The sequence below is a fragment of the Artemia franciscana genome, unplaced genomic scaffold, assembly GCF_032884065.1.
Source record: "Artemia franciscana unplaced genomic scaffold, ASM3288406v1 PGA_scaffold_52, whole genome shotgun sequence".
NCBI lineage: Eukaryota > Metazoa > Arthropoda > Branchiopoda > Anostraca > Artemiidae > Artemia > Artemia franciscana.
The window spans coordinates 802,254-817,004 of NW_027062693.1; the positions used below are offsets into that span (position 1 = coordinate 802,254).

The 14,751-nt window shown below is 38.4% G+C and overlaps 2 protein-coding genes and 1 pseudogene across 2 annotated transcripts in view; 1 reads left to right on the forward strand and 2 right to left on the reverse strand.

The window, feature by feature from the left end:
- Window positions 1-14,751, reverse strand: part of LOC136041964 (zinc finger protein 271-like) — a 184,777-nt gene that overhangs the window by 151,988 nt on the left and 18,038 nt on the right.
- Window positions 1-14,751, reverse strand: part of LOC136041962 (zinc finger protein 502-like) — a 58,305-nt gene that overhangs the window by 40,213 nt on the left and 3,341 nt on the right. The gene's annotated exons all lie outside the window — the stretch shown is intronic.
- On the forward strand, window positions 1,588-1,736 carry LOC136041979 (U1 spliceosomal RNA; annotated as a pseudogene).

Genomic DNA, 14,751 nt, shown 5'->3' on the forward strand with positions numbered 1-14,751 from the left:
AACTGTATATTTCTTTGTTCTTCATTTTCGATTATCATTCCTTTAGATATTTTTTCAATGGCCTTTGCCTTCGCTGCTTGGATTGGTCATACCACATTTGATGGTCTAGGCCCAAGATTCCCATTGTGGAGAACACGCTCCACTGGTGGGAAATGGCAATATTTTGAAGGGTCATGGGCAGGACGCAAATCTCTCGGCTGACTTTTCTTCAGAGCCTTTATTTAAAAAAAAAAATTGTGTAAATTGCGTCACGTTCAAATGCATTTGAAGAGCATAGAAAAATATTGTAGTGCTGAAATGAAGCTATACTTTGTACAAAAGGGGTGAGCGTATAACAAAAACCACGTGATTAAGCTTTCATTCAACTCAACCACATTTAACTGAACCTTCGTTCAACCGGACCCACCTTCAACTAAACTCATTTAGCTGAACCCTCGTTCAGTTAGATCCTTGGACAATTCAACCCAAGCGTAACTCAACCCCATTTGACCGACCGTCGTTCAACTGAACCCCTGTTCAAATGGATCCCGTGCAACCCATCCCTATCTAACTCAGTAATCATTTGACTGAGCCACCGTACAGGTCAACCCCGTTTAACTAAGCCCTCATTCAACTGAACCCCCTTTTAAGTCAACCCTATTTTGACTTAACCCTTAGGCTATAAAACTCGCTCATATTTGACTTAAGCCTTGTTTTAATGAACTTAACCCAATGCCTAAGAATAAGTTTGAGCTAGTACTGACTAGATACTCAAAATATACTTCTTGCTTCGTCAGAAGTTTCTAACTTGTATTACCCATTTAGGCTAGCTAAACTAACTAGGACCAACGAAAAAGAACCGGTAGATCCACGATTGCAGCAAATTTCTGTCACTGGCAGCAAATAAAAATACGTCTCTGTCAGATTATGCTTTGTGTCTTATGTGTTATGCTTTGAATGTTTTTTGTGCATGGCTAAGTTAACATTTGCTCCTTTTAAGTAGGACTTAATCCAATTTCGATCTAAATTACCAGATTTTGATTTCTTTTCCCGTGCTTGGTAAAATATTATGATTATTTTGTTTTGTTCTTGGGAGCAGGGAGGTTTGTTGCTTTTGGACCAAAGCTCTAAGATAAGAAACAGCTTTTACTCTGATGGGACTTGACTTTTAATAGGAGGTAGTATCTAGTCTAGGAATACACAAAAGTAAGAAAGAATTCGAAGAAAAATTGAGAGGCATCGGGAAGAATCCTAAGGTTGATAGGCTCAGAAATTGGTGGTGAAAAAAAAAAAAACAAATCTAAAAATATGTGATGGTAGCAATTTTTATACTTGTCAGTATGTTTCAATACTGGAACAACCCTCTTTTTATTTTGAAATTTCGGTTGAAGTAGGATATATAACATGAAACCAGTCACTAGTTAATGTACACCTTGATGGATTAGAGAAAATAAAACACGAATTTCGGGAACCTCAGAAGGTTATCCATTCCAGTGTCCCTACTAAGTTTCAGTGACCGGTTAGTTTATACATGTTTGTTTTACATGGACATGGGTTCGCATTTAAGACAATCTAATTTACAACATGGGATTACGATTTCTAGCAATCATGTTTACTTGGCTGAGGAGTTGCATTGATCATGAAGGAGGCGCTACCAGGGTGAGGCATATCTATTGCACTTAGGATTGGCTGACCCCTGTGATTACCCCATATGGGGGTAAATCACTATTGTAATTTTTGGTAGTGGTGGACTACCCTTTCATCGTAGTAAACTGTTAAGACAATATAGTAACATTCAAAATAGATCATTGGGCGTTTACTCTAAAGAAAATTGTTCTTATATTTTCTCCAAAACATTTCTTAAATAAAAATATTGAGCTTTTCTTAGCCTTGGGTTAAAGAAAATGATTGTCAGAATGACCAGTTGCTGTTATATATTTTGTTTTTTAAATTACTTTGTAATCATTAAATTCTGATTTTTAAATTGAACTAGGATTTGAATCAAATTGGTGGTGCGTAGATTAAGTCAGAGAGGCTACTGAGAGGTCAGTAGGACTACTAGTTGAGTAAACGATCTTGATTAGTGATCAGACAAGTAACCCTCGAAAATGCAGGATAATTGAAGTCATGGATGAACAAAAATGGAATATTTTCAAAAATGAAAAACAAATTGTGAAATTATTGGCAGATAGCAAAAAGGGACAGTATTATGAAAAATGGCACACCTTCCGGGGATTTCAAAATAAGCTATGTTTATAGTGAAGTAGACGTAATTAGTGTTATTATTCGCCTGATTGCCTAAAGCTTTTCAGTTGACAATTTGTTTGCTAAGTATTTGTTGTTATCTTTGCATATTACATCCGGGGAAGCTAATTTTGAACGGATAAGGGATACTCGAAGGCACTCTTGGCTTGGTGCAGTAACGAGTCATCTCCTAGGTGCTCTTGAGTCTCCATTCTCTTTGGGCACTCATTCTCCCTTCGTCTAGAAACTTTATTCCCATTCCAGTTTAGGAGATTCCTCTAAAATGAGGAGTTTTGAGATCTTATAGGTGAAAATCCTCTCATTTGGGGAATCCAAGGCTTTCTAGCCTAATACAACTAAGGATTTTAGTCTCTTTGGTTCCTCGTGATGTTTCTAGACACAATACTCTGTCTAGCGGGAGAACAGGATTCAAGAGACAATGGTGTATGTGGAGTGAAAAGAAAATCAACAGGCAATCCTCCATGAGAAGGGAGAATGAGAATAACGAGAGAACGGTCTCTGAGGAAGGAGAAGCCAGAAGCCTAAACACAAATAATACAAAAACCCTGTGATTTACCATCTCAAATTTTTATCTTCGTTGATACATTCGGGGAGTCTGATGTATGGCATTCTGGCACCTTAACTAATGATTCCTTGGTCTATACATTAGAATCTTTCAGTGAAGAATGAATTCATTTGGTTGATGATTAAAGTGCATTCTGTAAGATATTTGGTACAAGGAATTGGTGTGGTCAGGGCTGGCCCTTGTTTCTACAATAGGCCTTGCCGCAGAACCGTACTAAATTTTACAGAAATTTGTTTTCCTCCTGAGGGAGAAGACTTTGTGAGGGCCCAATGGGCGTAAACGAGATTGGAAGGAAACAATACCAATATTTATTTTGTAATCCCTTAGATGATGTAAAAGCAATCCAAGTCCAAACTAAAAATTTAGTCCTCTTTTGTTTCGTCTTAGAAAGTAATTATTTCTGGATTTGTTATCCTTACAGCATAGCCACGTAGTTAATTTAGGCTCAAAAGTAAAGGGCAAAGCATTGCTCAAGAAATCTGAAAAAAAAAACTAGTAAAAGTCCATATAGAATATTACTCCATAAGGTAATGATCTTCTGCACTTGAAAAATCAAATGACACTACCATCTTGGAATGAAACTTCCCGTACTACATTTTTCTACTTAAGTCTTTCTAGCTCGAGTCCATCTAATAGGACTTTTGTTTCATTTTCTATTGTTTTCCTAGAGTGGCATTATTTCGTCAAAAAGCAAAACAGGAGGGGGGGAAGGGAGGGGAAAAGTTGGAATCAATTTTCCAAAATCAAGTGAAAATGGCCGTAAAAACTAAAAAAGCCATTTAGTTCCTTAAAGGTACTATTTAGTACCGAAAAAGGTAAGTATGTGCAAAAAAACTGATCTATTTATGAAAATGCATGAATTATGTAGGTTAATCTTAGTCTTGAGAAGATTTTGGTAGAAACTAAATTTCCGCTTGGGTGGCAAACTGAGGTCTTAGATAAGATAATAATTTCAAAAAGATCACTATCACAAGCCCTCAAAGGGCCGAATTCGGACTTCGGAGTCAATGAACAAAGCAAACAAAGCAAAAAACACTAATAATAATGAATAATCAAATTATGAGTAAAAAAAAAAAAATCGGTCAAACTAAAGTTGAACAAATACAAGTCAGAAAAAAAGGGAAGGGAACAAGAAAATCTAATGATACAGAAAAGAACAAGAAACAAACATATATATCTACAAATTAAAAGCGACACTAAAAAAAAGTCCAAAAGCTCAAAAAAAATAACGAAGCATAAAACACACGAAAAACACATATGAATTAAAAGGGAAACTAAACCAAAACACCGGGGGGCAAGCAAATTAGTGCAAAAAAAAGGTCTGGTGGGCAAGCCTTGGTCTGGGAGGAGCAGTTCCCCCTCCCCCATTTCAAATTACACCACTGCTACTGCAGGGGTTATGTTGGGGGTACTTTCCATGGAGGAATTTGTCATGAGGGAAGAGAATTTCCATGAAGGGGGCGCATAATTTTCCAGGATTTAAAAAAAATGAAAAAATAAATATGAAAAACTATTCCCAACTGAAAGTAAGGAGCAGCATCAACAGAAATTATTACGCATGTGAGGGGTTCGCTTCCTCCTAATAGCTTGCTTGCTTTCCTAGAGTGGGGTAATTTCGTCAAAATCAAAGCCTGGGGGAGGGGAAAAAGTTGGAGCCAATTTTCAAAAATCAAGTGAAAATGGCCGTAAAAACTAAAAAAGCCATTTAGTTCCTTAAGGTATTATTTAGTACTGTAAATGTAAATATGTACTAAAAAAGCTGATTTATTTCTATTGATGCTTCAAATATGTAGGTTTATCATAGTTTTGACAAGATTTCGGAAGAAATTAAATTCAGCTTGGGGGCAAATTGAGGTATGGGGGGGAAGGAGGCAAGCCTTGGTATGGGAGGAGTAGATCCCCTCCCCCTGCTCCATTTCAAATTACGCCACTGTTTTTTATGGTTCAAAACTTATGGTTGTTTAATAAGTTTAGACTCAAATTCTACTAAAAAACTGGAATTGTACTTGAAGGCCATCTATTCTTAAATACAGTCTTCTAGGTACATTGTTAGTAACAAAATTAAGTTATAGAATAAATCAAGTAAACGACAAATGAAAAGGGTAAAACTAATAAAATAAAGTAAGCAATCATTTACCTGATAAAGTCTTGTTGTATTGTTTCTGTGTATTTTGCTTGGGTGATAAAACTTCACCTTTTCTGTCCGTCTTTGGAGCAAATTTCATACTCTCACAATATAGCTTGTATCATTACGCAGTAGTATGTATGAATACCAGTAGCTTCAATGGGGAGAGGAAGGTATTTTCTTGCAAGACTTTTATTCTGCATTTCCCCTCCCGACTCAAGAAAATCTTTTAGTGGTATAATTATTATAAAAAAGGGCTTGATTTTTTTCGTGTTTTTGTTAAAGAAATTGAGAAAAACCACGAACTTCCCTTCGCTTGATTAAGAGGAATACTTTTCCCCTCTCCACGGCCATGTCCAGAATTTTATTTTGTTGGGGAGGGGCTATAAATAGGTTAGAAAAACGCAACAAAAATTTGTTTAAATGTATTGCGTTACGTTTTAATGTATCAAACAAAAATATCGGAGGTGGCACTGGATATGGCACAGCCCCTTTAATTTCCGTGAATTGGACTTCGTTAAAGTATTTAAACTTTACGAAGTATTATTTATAAGTATTTATTTAAAATAATTTTCGTTAAAGTATTTGTGTTAAAGAAATTGAAAAAAAAGAGAAAAAACTGGCTGCCTTAAATTAACTTTTGGTTCTTAAAAAGGGCACTATAACTTTCAATTTTCGATTAAATTAGCATCATTCGAAGTTTATAGGAACTACCACTCCACGTAAAATTGTATGCTTCCAAGGCATATTTCACAACCCTTTTCACGGGGCTATGGTTAGTTGCCTCAACCCTGGAGTCATTGCCATATTTTTTTTAGATGCGGTTGAAGAAAACAGGGTGTTGAGGAGGCTAGTTGCCCTTAACCAATTTTGACTCCTAAAAGGGAATTAGAAATTTCAGCTTCAAATTAAATGAGCATCTCCTAAAGTTTATACTACCACCCTTTCAGTAAAAAACCTTATAAGTCCCAAGGACACAACTTACAACAGCGGCTCAGGGTTCTGAGGGGTAGTTTCAACCCCGAGATTCTTCTTATATGATCATAAGACTATTTTGAACAAAATGGCTATCTCAAAATTTCTATCGAATGTATCTGGGGAAAAAAAGAGATGCAGGGGGCATTGTTACCCTTTGGTCACTTTAGACTCTTAAAAAGGCCACTTAAACTAGAGATTTTTATTCCAATGAGTCCCCCCCCAGTAGTTTATAAAACCACCCCTTCAATAACACAATAACAGGCAACACACATAATTTATAGCCCTTGCTTGTCCTGAGGGATGTTGGGGATTTTCATCCTCTAAGACACAATTACTGGACCTTTCAACCACGCTGAACCAAGGGATATCTGAAAATTTTTTATTGGACGTGTTTTGAGAAATGACTGGTGAAGGAGAGAAAGACGATTATCCTCCAATTATTTTGTACTTTTAAAAAGGATACTTGGTCTTTCAATTTCCAATCAAATGAGCCCATTTCGAAATTACTGCAACAATTCCTTCTATACAAAGTGCCCTAGTCTAAAAAAATGAAAAAAAAATAAAACAAGTGGCTCAAAAGACTAGGTTTGTAATTTTTTATCATACGCAAATATCCCAAACATGAACACGGAGCTTCTTTTTTTCTAATTATGTCTACTTGGCCCAGAATATAGTTTTTAAAGTCATTGCCACAGCCCCCCCCCTGTCCATTCAACAAACCAGAGTTTTGAGCTAGTCGAAATGTTAAAATTTTTGGCCAATTTTGAGAAAAATAAACTGGAATAATGGGTCAAAATTTGATACAATCATCCGGCTATTTCTTCCCACATCATTTTGTTGTCAAGAAACCCAAACAGAAAAAAAGTTGTTTCCAAAGTTATCACAATAGAATATAAAGCTTTAGCTGCTTTTGAACCTGATTGTATGGATTAACCAATATTTCTCGTTTCTTTATTTTCACAAGACTTCATGGTCATTTATAAGAACGTCGCAAATTTGGGACACTCACTTATTGAGCAGACACCCTCCCCTTCTTCCCTGAGAATAAATCTTGGTGACAATCAAGGTTTTAAAGATTTAATATTCTAAGCAAAAAACTGAAACCTACAGTAATCTTTAATCACAATGTTTTAGTCCAAAGAATACATAGGGAAACTTTCAAAAAATTGGGAAAACATTAAAAGAAGAATAAAATAGCCTTTACAGGGGTTTTAACTCAACCAGGCCTACACATAGTCTTCTGTTGGGGGAGGGAGGAAGTCATAGCCAAAGGAAGGAACGAGTTAAAACAAACAACAAAAGAAAAATAGATCTAGAAATCAACACAAATATTCCACGAATCAATGGATCCAAAGGATAAGTAAAGAAAATTGGGAAAAATATTAAAAGAAGAATAAATGGACTTTACAGAGGTGTTTACTCAACAGGAATACATACACTGAGTTCTTTTTTGGAGGGGGGGGGGTCATAGCAAAAGGCAATGAAAAAGTTAAAACAATAAGCAAAACAAAAATCACCAAAGAAATAAACTAAATTTTCCCACAGAAATTAAATTAATCAATGAACTGACAAAAATATGAAGAAACGGGATAAAAAAGAAGAAGAAGTATAATAGGGTTCAGCAAGACCATACATATTGTTATTGTACAATATGAACTAGCACTTTTTTCTAAGAATGGGTTGGTATATGATTATTAAAATTCAATTTAGAAGAATATTCATAAACCACACTTGAACGGTCTCTCCCCATTGTGCACTCTTTGGTGCCTATTCAAATGGCTTGATACAGAAAAAGTTTTCTCACATATATCACACTTGTATGGTTTTTCACCAGTATGTATTCTTTGGTGATCAATCAAATGGTGTGACAGAGAAAAAGTTTTCTCACATATATCACACTTATACGGTTTCTCACCAGTATGCATTCTTTGGTGAAGAATGAAACTGCTTGACCAAGCAAATGTTTTCTCACATAAATCACACTTATACGGTTTTTCCCCAGTGTGCACTCTTTGGTGAGTAATCAAATGGCTTGACACAGAAAAAGTTTTCTCACATATATCACACTTATATGGTCTCTCACCAGTATGTATTCTTTGGTGCTGAGTCAAATTGCTTGACTGAGAAAAAGTTTTCTCACATATATCACACTTATACGGTCTCTCACCAGTATGTATTCTTTGGTGCTGAATCAAATTGCTTGACCGAGAAAAAGTTTTCTCACATATATCACACTTATACGGTTTCTCTGTCAGCTTCTTATAACTTAAATGACCAGCCTTCTCTGTCAGCTTCTTCCCCTTCACAATTGGTCTTTGGCCAAAGAGTTTGGGTTGACCCACACCATCAGAACTGCACACAGTAGAATGAATTATCCCTATAGTAAAAAATTATTTTATTAACATTAAATAAGGTGAAAACGATTCAATAATCAGAAATCATGGCAGTTACAAATGAAAGGTGAACATTCTACAACTGATAATTGTTTAGGATCTACATTGCCTACCACTTTTGAATGAAACAAAAATGTAAGAACAGAACTTGAAATTAGTTTCATTTCATAGACGAATTAGAATTGGAATAATAATACAGAAAATCTTTATCAGCTTTACAGCTTGATAGTCATACGGGATTAAAATTTTGTTTTAGGTTATAACAAATTTGGTGGTGGGTGGAGCTCGTCCGGAATGAAGCAGACCTTGGTCTGCTGACCACGTGCCATTGGATATGGGGGAATCCCCTAACTAAACGCTTCACGCAAAGGGCGGCCTTGACCTCACATGGTGGGTGGAGCCCACCCCAGGGGCACTCAATAGTTAGACTCCTCTAGCTAATCATGTCCCAGGCCTAGGGTCATTTGGGCTTGCGACCCTCCACACGAACCTAATTGCAACGAATAGTGATTGCCTCGGATGATCGATTTTCTTTTTACCCTTCAAGACCTCAGCATGTCCCCGGACCGAAATTTGACCATCGTTTGAACCTTATTGACCAAGGTGGTCTTCGCCTGGCCACCTGGAACGTGCTGACCCTTGACTTCCCTGGAACAAATTCAATGCTTACGCTAGATGTGGCTGTAGAGGTGTAACTGAATCTCACCTTATAGAAAACGACTCTGACGACATTAGTGAAGGCTATCGCCTAATCTGGTCGGATGACCAGAGAACCGAAACTAATGGAGTCACACTTGTGCTAGACTCTTGGACCAGGAGGTGCCTCCTTTCTTACGAGCAAATATCAGACAGGATACTAACAGCGCAAACCCAGCATAAACATGGAAAATGGACCATCATTGTCTGCCACGTCCCAACAAACCAAGCCTTAGATGAGATGAAAGATCGTTTTTACGCCAAGCTGTCTAGCCTACTAGCAAAAGTATCCCCTCATGACGTTTTAATTTTTCTTGGCGACTTCAACGGCAATGTCAGGGATACAGACGGCGTTTGGAAAGATGTTCTAGGACCTGTTCAACCCGACTGGTCAAACGACAAAGGACTAAGGCTCCTTCAGCTGTGCAACATGCACGATCTTTTGATCACCAACACCCTTTTTCAAAGGAAAGAAGTTCACAAATATACCAGATATAGCAATGACGGATGAACAAGAAAGATATTAGACTACATAATCGTGTCCAGACGCTGGCGTTCCTCTATAACTAGTTGCCAAACTTACAGAAGTGCAGAATTGGAAAACACCGACCACAGGCTTGCCGTCTCTAGCCTTAGACTACGCCTGAAAGCCCAGAAAAGTGATCACCGTCCCCCCAGATTAGACCTGAACAATCTCACCAACTCCAACACGTACCAGGTCTATGCTGTCTCTATCTCAAATCGTTTCGACTGTCTTGGTCAAATTTCAGAATCTGAAGAAGCGTGGCGACTATTCAAGGACGGCGAATTGCTTTCGGCTGAAAGTGCTATCGCTCGTCTGAAGCCCAGAAAAGTCCTGGATATCGCAGGAAACTAGGTGTTGTTGAACAGCGTCGCAAAGCACGCCTAGCGAAAGACATGGTTACCTACAGACGTCTAAACGACGTAAGAAATAAATTCCTCCACAGAGACAGAAAGCTGTTCACCGAGAAAAAGGCCACCGATCTTGAGGAGGCCGCCAGAAAGAGTGACACATGCGCTCTATACAAACAACTTCTGGATCTTACAGATAGAAATTCATTCTCCCAAGGCCCTATCACATGATGATAGGGCCATAGGATACATGATATATCTAATGATGGAAATATTCTCACTGACGAGAACGCTCAACTGTCTTCCTGGAAGGATCACTTTTCTTCCCTTCTAAACCTGGACTGTGTTAGCCAGCCCGACCCTGACCTTCTTCAAGTTGCATCCAGCATCCCTGAGGCCCCATGTGAAAGTGTGCAACACCCTTTCACCTCTACAGAAATCCTGAAATCTCTGAACCAGATGAAAAACAACCGAGCCCCAAGAGTCTGTGGTATAAATGCAGAACTGCTGAAATATGGCGTGGCGGCGACCCTTCTCTGGCTCCAAGTACTGTTCTCCATAGTATTTCGTACAGAATGGAATCCAAAAGACTAGCGAGCGGGCATCATTCTGCCTCTCTGGAAATGGAGAGACAGTCCAAGAATCTGCTCCAACTATCGTGGCATCACACTGCTCTCTGTGCCCGAGAAGCTCTTCGTTATGACCCTCCTGGACCGCTCTACCATTTTCCTCAGAAGCCAACGAAGAATCCAACAGACTGGCTTCATGCCACGAAGGTCGACCGTGGAACAAATATTCACAATGCGGCAGCTGATAGAAAAGACTCGAGAATTTCAACAAAAAGTATACGTTGCCTTTGTGGATTTCAAGGCTACTTTCGATTCTGTCGACCGGCAATCACTCTGCCTCAGACCGAAAACAACGGGACTACCAGCGAAGTGCTGCAACCTTTTCGAGCGGCTCCATGAAGGGACTGAGAGCTGCTTGCAAGTCAATGGCAGACGCAGCTCATTTTTTGAAATCAATACTGGAGTCCGTCAGGGCTGTGCTGCTGCTCCAGAGCTATTTAATTGTGTCATCGACTAAATTATGACTCCGACCACAAACCGCCTCCAGTTTGGGTTGCATTACGCCGATAGAGTACTTTTGGACGCTGACTATACCGATGACCTTGATCTTGTCTTCGATTCACCATCGAAGCTCACAAAAGTCCTACAGTTCCTTGCTGATGAAGCCTTAAAGATAGGGCTGTCGATTAATTGGCAAAAGACATAAGTTATGTTTGTTGAGCCACGTAACTCACCACGTCCCCCACCCGTCCTAATGGTCGGTGACAAACTAGCTGAGATAGTTGAGGAATTTACATACCTTGGCTCTATCCTCTCAAATGACGGATCAATCCTCAAAGATCTAATGCACCGAATCGCCAAAGCCTCAGCAGTAGTGTGAAGACTAAGTGCCCTTTGGAGGAAACCTTCTGTCAGCCGTAGGACCAAGATGCGCATATACAATGCTTCGGTGGGATCCGTACTTCTTTACAGAGCCGAAACCTGGCCAGCAACTCAGTCTGTGCTTAGCGCCTTAAATGTAGCCCAAACAAAACATCTTCACCGCATTGTAGGACTACGCTGGAATGATTTTGTTAGCAACGAAAACCTCCTGGCCTTAACTGCTCAAACGTCTTTTTCAGTCTAACTTGTCCAACAAACACTACGCTGATACGAACATCTCCTTCGCATGCCCCTGACACTCCAAGAGGTCGTCTCCCAACCAGATGGAAGGACACGACAGGTACCTTCTTAGCCATGGCAAATATTCAGGAGGACGTCCACATCCTTGCAAGAGACCGGTCTAAATAGAGGCACCATGTAGCATGACTCTCGACGCCAGAAGCATTAGGTCAAGTCAAGTAAGTCAATAACAAATAATTCCTTTTCTACCCCTGTCCCCTAGTATAGCTTATATCAAACTTGTACCGTAATTACACTTAGAAAAATAAGTTAACAGCAAAGGTAGCATAAATTAGGAAGGCGATTGTACTAGTAAACTCATAGACAGCAAAAAATAATTATGTAGTTCTAGAAATGGGAATCTTCAGGAAAAACGTCCATCCTTCCCCCGTTCACTGTGTTTTCCGGACAAAGTTAGGTTTAACAAACTTAGTTTAAACTAAATTGACGTACATCTTTCATTTTTAGCCTATAAACATTATTTGTAGACTGAAATGTTTTTTGTTACTTGTGTATTATTCAGAACACACTCAATACGTGAAGTTAGGTTCTTTCATGAAACAAACTACGATGCAGGTACTTTTATGAGAAAATCCGGTTTCATAGCCACAAAGACAAAACTCAATTTAGTAGGCTACGCATAGTGATAGAAGATAGTGTCTGAACATAGATTTTTAAATGATGATTTAGGAATTGCCAAAGACTGAGAAAGAGGCAATTATATTTTTCCAGGATAAGGGGTTGATGCCCACAACAAAACAGTGCGTCTGACCTAATCTAACCTAGTTAACTTAACCTAACCTAACCACCTCTAAATACAACATATTTAATTAAAATGCACCAGCATCGTAGTTTGTTTCACGAAAGAACCTAACTTCACCTATTGAGTGTGGTCTAAATAATACACAAGTACCGTTTTTTATATTTTTTTTCACGTTAATGATTTTCACTTATTTAGAAACTCCCTTAAAAGAAAATTTTTTGGCGCAATTCTATCAGCATGATGATGGATGCCTAAAAGACCTTAAAAGAGACACAGTTGCTCAGAAGCAAGTTCCAAGCACAGTCGAGTAGCACACAAAAAATGGCTTTAGAAAACATGCATATTCTCTTTAGCTATTGTTAAGGCCTTTTGTCAGTTTGCTACAAAAAAAAATCTTTCTAGAACTGTAAATTTTTGACACTCAACTTATTTAAAATCCCAATTACACCAGGAACCTAACATGGTTTAACTTACTTTTTACACGATCGAATGCAATTGTGGCCCTGAAACTTAGTCTTTAGAATTGGCGGCTCAGTTCTGTCACAGACCTTTTGAAATAGCGTCGGTGGCTTCTATTATGCTTGAATATAACCTGTCTTTAGCTTACGAAACTTTCCATTCTAGAAAATTTCACTTAATTTGAAAACAATTTACTCATCTCTGGACCGATGAAATTCGATTAACAAACGTATAAGTTTCAATGGGCGCTTCAAGGAGGCGCTTTTTTTCTGAACTACTAAAATTTGACTACGAATTTAAGTGCATCAAGGTGCAACCAAACTTATGCCCATATTAACGAAGCTCGGTTAACAGATAATTTAGCCTGAATCGGGTGCATCAATCTGAAGATCAAAAGGGATATTTGCGAAAACTATCATCTGGATTTTACAGTGGTCAGCATAATTTTGACAGGCTCAATTATTTGATTGGTTTAAATTACCACGGAGTGCAAAATAAAATATAAATTAAGTCCGCAGTTCCGTTTTACAGGCTTTTGACACTAAGCCCAACTCACCAGTTTGTGTCAAATTTCTAATTTTTCAAAATAATTTCAATTCTTTCCTTAGGAGCAAACGCACCCTGGGGGTCAATTATAGAAACTGGGGTACCCTCTATCGGGGCCCGTAAATACAAGTGAAGGAGGAAGAAGTCCCCTCTAATATATACTCAGCATTGCCCACCGCTGTAAGAACACGTCCCGGGAGTTACAGACCTTCTCCCAGCAATGAGTTATATTGCATGTTGACGCAGAACATAATCATGGGAGGATCTTCTACATGACAACTACAGCAGGGCGTAAGATCCAGGTCTATGGAAAAAAAGCCTCTGCAGAGGGCCGCCTTGACCCTGTCGGGATAGCCGCAAAACTGGGGACCTTGCGGCGAATAAATATTCCCTCTTGAGCAGTGGCACCATTCGAGGAAATTATAACCTAGTAAACAACAAAGCATTCGCACGTGATTGTGACTAATGGATAATTTTTATGGGCTTGGTCTGTTTTGGTGGGTGTTTTCGAGCTAAAAACCTCTACCTAATGAATTATGAACTATGGGTTGCATTTACAGCTAACATTCTTGATTACGTTATTGAAAACCAAAGACTTATCCTTATATGGTATACCAGACAAATACTGTCTTAATGAGATTAATCCTTTTTCCTATATAAGAGAATAACATTAATTCGGTTAACAGTGGAAATAAGACTTGTCGTATTTGCTCATTAATCATCAGCATAATTTATGTCCTGGAAAGTTATACTTTCACATTAAAGCTATAAAATAGCTAGTTTCGAATTAAATCTCTAGTTAAGCAGGGTTGTTTTCTATTCCCATTTATATGGATCACTTTGATGGACTTTGTCTTAAAGAGCACAAGAAAGGCAAAGGAAGAACACGAAATAAAATGGGGAAGAAAAACTTTCCACAGCACAGATGATCAAGCTGATGCTGATGATTTTGCAAGTTCAGGATGCTAGAATAGGTTTGAAGATTAACGTTAAGATGACTAAGCCACTAAGGTTAAGGATAAGCGAAAAAAGCTGATTTTCGGTAACGAAAACATCCATCAAGTGGATAGCTCCCTTACCTTGGAGGTATTATTAGTGAAGGTGATGGGTGCCTTGGAGATGTTAAAAGTAGAATAGTCAAGGCTCAGGGTATTTTTTTCACAATTGAAAAAAGTTTGGAAGAATAGGAAGAAATGTCATCAACCAAGATTAGAATATTGGAAGCTATAATGATGACAGTGGTCAAATATAGTTCTGAAGTATGGGCGCTCCAAAAAACGCAGGAAGATTTGCTAGATGTTTTCCAGAGAAATTGCCTACGGATGTACCCAACTGACTGGTTATATTTCAAACTATAGGCTGTACAAAAAGTGTGGTTC